Source organism: Prunus avium, chromosome 3, assembly GCF_965620075.1.
Source record: "Prunus avium chromosome 3, drPruAviu1.hap1.1, whole genome shotgun sequence".
NCBI lineage: Eukaryota > Viridiplantae > Streptophyta > Magnoliopsida > Rosales > Rosaceae > Prunus > Prunus avium.
The window spans coordinates 28,469,425-28,476,065 of NC_142286.1; the positions used below are offsets into that span (position 1 = coordinate 28,469,425).

The window sequence follows — 6,641 nt, forward strand, 5'->3', positions numbered from 1 at the left end:
CAATTGGCACCTCTCCTTAGCTTTTCGGGAGATCTGGTCCAACCAATCGGTAGCATCAACCTACCCATCGCCTTCGGTGTTGCCCCGTGGAAGACCATGGTGTACAATCAGTTCCTCACTGTCGATTGCCTAACGGCGTACAACGTCATAATTGGTCGAACGACATTCACAGGGATCAAGGCACACCTCTCCCCTCATATGCTGCTAATGAAATTTCCCACTTGCTACGGCACATGGGTAATTAAGGGGGATCAACTCAACGCTCGAAACTGCTATGCAATAGCAGTAAAATCTGTAGCACCCAAAAACACCAGGGAAACCCTAACGCTGGAAGGCTTGCGGAACGGCAACGATCTAATCGATGATCCAAGAGGTGAAGCTCCAACCCCGCAAGCTCAGCCTGTCGAAGATCTGGAGACCGTGGCTCTAGACGAAAGCCAGCCTGACCGATGCGTCAAGATCGGCACCACTTTGACTGCCGCCCTCCGAACCGAATTCATACAATTTCTGCGACAACATTCGGAGGTGTTTGCTTGGTCCTACAATGACATACTAGGCATTTCCCCCGACGTCATCAGCCACAAACCCATCCGGCAAAAGCGACGGTCCTACGATGCCGAACGGTACAAAGCCATGAAGACCGAAGTGGAGAAGCTAACGAACATTGGCTTCATTTGGGAGACTACGTACCCTGTATGGCTGGCTAGGAAGGCAAAAGGCGGATGGCGAATGTGCCAAGACTACATCGATTTGAACAAGGCATGTCCGAAGGATAGCTTCACGTTGCCAAGAATCGACCAGTTAGTCAACGCCACTGCCGGCCACGACTTACTAAGCTTCATGGATGCCTACTCAGGATACAACCAAATCTTTATGCATCCTGCCGACAACGAGCACACGACCTTCATGATTTCTCGATCTCTGATATCTTGCCCATGAGCTCATCTTCGCGTGAAGCCATCGTCAAAGCATGGTCTTGACCAGAGGTGAGGTCAGCGTAAGGGAATTTAGGGTTTGCGGATGCTGCTGCAGAGGGGAGTTCTATTATGGTTGCTTGGGGGTGTGATACGAGGAAAGTTTCCAACTCGTGTAAAATTCTGGAGGCTACTATATTTATTTATTTTTAAATATAAAATAACTTATAAAATGTGAACCTACATAAAAATTGGTTACCCGTTTTATCGTGCACACGAGGACTTGAGAATTGATTTCCCATTTCAAGGCCTAATAAATATGGGTTCTTTTATAAAGAACTTTTTAGTATTTCCGTTTTTAATTGTATGTAAGATGTAATTTAGTCTAGAATATTTTGGCTACGTATTGATTTCTTTATTAATATTTTGGCTAAGAATTTATCAGTGTTAACACAAATTAAGCAAACAGTAAACAGAAAATGTAGTTCGTAGCTAGTCGAAAACGAGATTGACGAGCGATTGTGAAATACATTACAAATATATTTTTGAACAAATACAAATAACTTACACCACCACGATTATTTTAAGATAATAGCATGCACCACAACAACATAATATTCTTTGAAGGTTGAAATACTTCCCTTATGGACACACCAAACGTGCATGGATAAACACACATACATGGCCTTGGGCTAAGTTCTGCCTCCCCTCCTCGCGCTTGTGCCTCTTGGCTTCCTCCTCTTGCTAGAAGTCTCCACAAACCATTCATGCTTCTTTGTTATCCATATGTTCTCAACAACCACTCCAACTATCAGACCACTAACAATTTCTGGGAGAACCACGTACCAATCTAGTGCAATTTGAAATCCAGAGTCTTCATCTTCTTCCACGATTAATGATGGTGGCCACATTGAGCTCTCATAATCTTCACATTTCTTTGACAGAGGCTTTCCACACAAACCTGAGTTTCCTTGGTACAAGTCCTCCTGGAAGGTATCGAATTGTTTGCCAAGTGGTATAGGCCCGGAGAGATGGTTATGGGATACATTAAAATATGCAAGGAAAGTGAGTTGTGCTAAATTATTGGGGAGCCTTCCTGAGAGCTGGTTTTGGGAGAGATCCAAGGATTCAAGAACAGTCAAGTCCCCTAAAGACGAGGGGATGCAACCAGTGAGAGTGTTGTTCGCAAGATTAAGCAAAACAAGGCCTCTTAGATTCCCCATGATACCTGCTGGAATCTCTCCTTCAAATCTATTACTTGACAGATCTATGAGCTTGAGAAGATAAAGGGTCTTTTTATATTTCAACTCAACACCTTTGCCATGTATTATCATCGAGTACGGATAAGTATAGCGCTTTTGGATATTCAAATGTACTTGAAAATAAATTTGCTGGCTTTCGTCAACATATTTCATGGAATTCCAGATCTCTAAGTAGTTAGAGGGCAACATACCTGAGAAACCATTGTTAGATAAGTCAATGATGAGCAACTTTGGGAACTCATGTTTAGTTGTAGGCTTCCCAATTATGCCATGAAATCCATTAGACTGCAAATGAGAATCCTTAATTCTGGAAGTGCCCCTAACCAAGATGGGAAGATGTCACTCATCTGATTGTTTCCTAAATTAAGAACATTTAACTTAGTACAATTCACCAGCGCTCTTGGTAGCTTCCCCTGAAACTGATTATAACTCAAATCAACAATTCTCATACTATTTGGACATATTGGAGGACCATGAAAAAAATTGTTATGCAGATCCAATATTTCCAAAACACTGGAGTTACCCAAACATTGTGGAAGCATGCCACTGAGATGGTTGTTGGACAACTCAAGAACGTAGAGATTATTCAAGTTGCAGAACAACTGTGAAATTTCTCCAGTATATTGATTGTTGTCGACATCATAAAATCTGATGGATTGCGGTGGAATTGGCAGCGGTCCTTGCAACATGTTAGACCCAAGAGTCAGAAAGGTGAGATTCGTCCATGGGAGAATGCCTTGATTTTGGTCTAATCCAGTTAAAAAGTTGTTATAGAGATAGTCCTGACAAAGTTTCTCTAGTTGCATTCGAGACCCATTTTGGTATTTGCCCGTGAATTTTGTTGTTAGAAAGGTCTAGCTGGGTCAGTTGGGATTGATTTTTCAAAAATTTTGGAAACTCTGTTAAGTTGCAGAAGCCTAGTGCTAGAGTTTGAAGCTTTGGAAGAGTAGCACTTAAATCATTTCTGATCTCCACAGATAACATGTTGTTCGATAAATCAAGGCCCTTCAACTTTTTGAGCTTGGAAAACTGATCAAACTCAACCAACCCACTCAAGTTATTACCGGAAAGAAGAAGATATTCAAGATTTTTGAGTTGGAAGAGCGACCTAGGAATTGGTCCTTGCAAATTGTTATCACCAAGGCTTAGAGTGGTTAACTGGGTCAACTTCATAAGCCAAGATGGGATTTGACCTGATATTTCATTAGCGGCCAAGTTTAGATATTCAAGTTGTGTCAGGTTAGCCACAAAAGATAGGAATTCTCCCTTTATGTTGGTATTTCAGGGCTCAAGTGGTAGAGTTTGGTTAATTTTCCAACTGTTTGGGCGTGGTGAAAATTCACTCAACCCGGGCACTTTTCGGAAACACGAGGGGCCGGGCTACAGTCTATTTACGCCGAAATAGTTCGAGATTTGGAGAATAGGTGGCCGGGTATTGAATTGCTAATATGCGGCCGGGATACGTGGCTAGGAGAATGGGCAAGGCTGCGTGGCTAAAAGAATGGGCCGGGCTGTGTTCGAGCTTGGCTAGAGAGTGCGGCTGGACCACGCAACTAGAAGACGCGGCCGAGTTTTGGTGGAGATACGGCCGGGCTCTCAATTGTAGAGCTGGGCAAAGAAATGCGGCTGGGCACGACCGAAAGAGCTGGGGCCGGATCAAGTTGGGCAACTTCCGAAAATGCAAGCAGCCGGATTAATGCGAAGAATTCCTAGGCGGCCGAGAATTCATGGCGACCGAAGAATACCTAGGCGGCCGAGAATTCATGGCGGCCGAGAATTCCTAGCGGCCGAAGAATACCTAGGCGGCTGAGAATTCATGGCGGCCGAGGATTCCTAGCTGCCAAAGAATTCCTAGCGGCGGGATTCCTAGTGGCCGAAGAATTCCTAGCGGCGGACTTCCTAGCGGCCGAGGTGCTTTCTCAAAAAGGTGGCCGAGGTACTTTCTCGAAAAGGTGGCCGAGGTGTTTTCTTCAAAGGCCATGGTGCCTTCTCAAACATTTGGTCGGGCGCTTCCCTTTGCAAAAAGGATTGGGCGTATCCTTGCAAAAGTGGCCGAGCATATCCTTCTCAAAAAGTTGGGCCGGGCACTCCTTAAATACCTTGGTCAGCCACTCCTCTTACAAAAAGTTGGGCAGGGGCGGATTTTCTTCTTGCTCACCCAGGCGCCCTTCTCGCAACACTTGGGCAAGCAAAGTTGGGCCGAGAGAGTTTAAGTTCGGTAGGAGGTATGTCCGCTGAGTTCCCAATATTAGTCCAACATGGGGCCAAGCCCAACATCCAAATCTTTGGAGTTTCCATACCACCCACTTTGGCGGATGGTCGGCCAACTCTAGAATTCTAAAAACTCAAAGGGCACGAGATGAAATCTCGGAGGTCCAAGCCAAAGCCACAGATTGACGCCCAAGACTTCCGAAGGAGTATGTGCACATGACGAAGGCCTCACAAGGGAAGAAATCAAGGACGTTGATGACGATTCGGAATTTTCCAAAATGAGAGAAAATCAAGCAACCATAATATCTCCGCCGACGTGATCCACGGATTTAGGGGGCCTCGAAAGGAAAGAATTTTAAAAGAGTTGACCTTTGGCCATTCAATGGCCAGCCCATGGGCTGACGAATGCCCTATATAAACCTCACCAAGTGAAGACAGAAGACACACAACATCAGACAGACAAACCTATCTTTCGTCTCGCACTTTTCTTTTCCTAGACTTAGGATTTTATTTTTCATGCACCTAGTGTAGCGAATTCTTCCTTTTCTTAGTGTAAGTTTAAATTCTTGCAATTTACATTACCTTGTCATTTAAATTCAAGTTTATTTCAATTGCTTTACTTTTCATTGTTATCGTACTTCAATTAAGTTTAATTTCAAGTTCATTTTACTTTATCATTCTTATCGCTTTCATTTCGTTCTTGCTTTATTTTTGCTTTGATTCATTTTATCGCACTTTAATTCTCGTATTTACGTTATTTATCTTTCGCACTTTACTTTACGCATTTGTCTTTAAATTATATTTAAGTTTAAGCACCTTTACTTTACGCACTTATTATTCGTTTCATTACGTTTAACCTTCAATCTTCATCTCCACCCACTCCACATCATTTGGTTGCTCACATAAAGCCTTGACCCCAAGGTAGTGAAAGAACCTAGGCCGTGAGGAGGTTCCTTGCTCGGCCGAACAATCGTTTGATTAAAGTCAAATCTCGGACGCAACACATCCATCTGCTCACATTCCATTCAAGCCCAAATTCGGGGCTTGGTGGTGGCACGCCCCGCACTCAAAAAAGAAGAAGGACCAAAAACTCCTTCAATCGGCCTGCCCGGTCGAAAAGAGGGAAACACCAACCCAAGAAAAAGAAACACATAGCTTGCCTTTGGAAACGTCATTAAATGAAGACATGGAAAGGAAACTGAGTTGGGTAAGGTTTCTCAATGAAGAAGATGGAACAAGGGGGAAAAAATTACAGTAGGACATGTCCAACAAATTTAAGGAATGGAGGTTTCCGATGGTGGTTGGCAGTTGACCAGAGAAATTCGTGTTGGCAACATCCAATTTCTTGAAAACGTTGCTCTTGTTAAAGGTGGGAAAATAGCCTGTTAGGTCAGAGTTATAGCTCACATAAAGAACCTCTAAGTTTGGTAGGTGGAAAATGCCAACTAGGAATTCCCCATACAGCCCACAACTGTCAAGTTTAAGAGATGTGAGAGAAGATGCATTGACCAAGATATCAGGCACAGGGGAGTATATCTCTACCATACTAAGATGAAGTTGTTTTAGGTTGGTCGAGTTTTGAACCAGGCTTCCCAGGGTGGTCTTCGTCAATTTTAAACTGTTACCATTAAAAACATTGGAAGACAGATCAAGAGTAGACAACTTGGAGAGCATTGAAAATTCTGATGGAATTTGGCCGGAAAAGACTGAACTTGAAAGGTTGAGATATGTTAAACTCGTCAGATCATGACCCAATCTGGATGGTATTCCAGAGTAATTGAAGTCATTATCTGAAAGGTCAAGCCTCTGCAAGTGAACAAGGTGGAAGAGAGAGCTGCTGGAGTTGATGGAACCATGAAAGACAGCTGCTTTGGAGATCAAGACCAATAACATGGCTAGAGTCCTCATCGCACTCGACACCGTCCCATGAACAACAGTTACTCCTCTCTCAACCATGTTGAGTCCAAGATGCAACCTTTCCACAAGACAAACGTTGCCCAGAAGCAGACTCGTCAATCGAAAAGCTTTGCTTGAACTGCAACAATGCATAGCACTCAACAAGGCGGCCAACTGTCCGTACTGTCTGCACAAGTGAAAAACAGTGAGTAGCAATGAGTAATAGCAAAATAAGACAGCGCACAGAAATAAACTTTGAGCACCGCGATTCCATTCCCTTGGAAATTATCATTTCTGATATATTATGTATGTATGTATGCTTTATGGCTCTCACATAATAAAGTGTGGAGAAGTTAAC

The 6,641-nt window shown here is 43.4% G+C and overlaps 1 pseudogene; it reads right to left on the reverse strand.

The window, feature by feature from the left end:
* Positions 1 to 1,606: 1,606 nt before the first annotated feature.
* LOC148295884 (receptor-like protein 7) lies at positions 1,607 to 6,641 on the reverse strand (annotated as a pseudogene).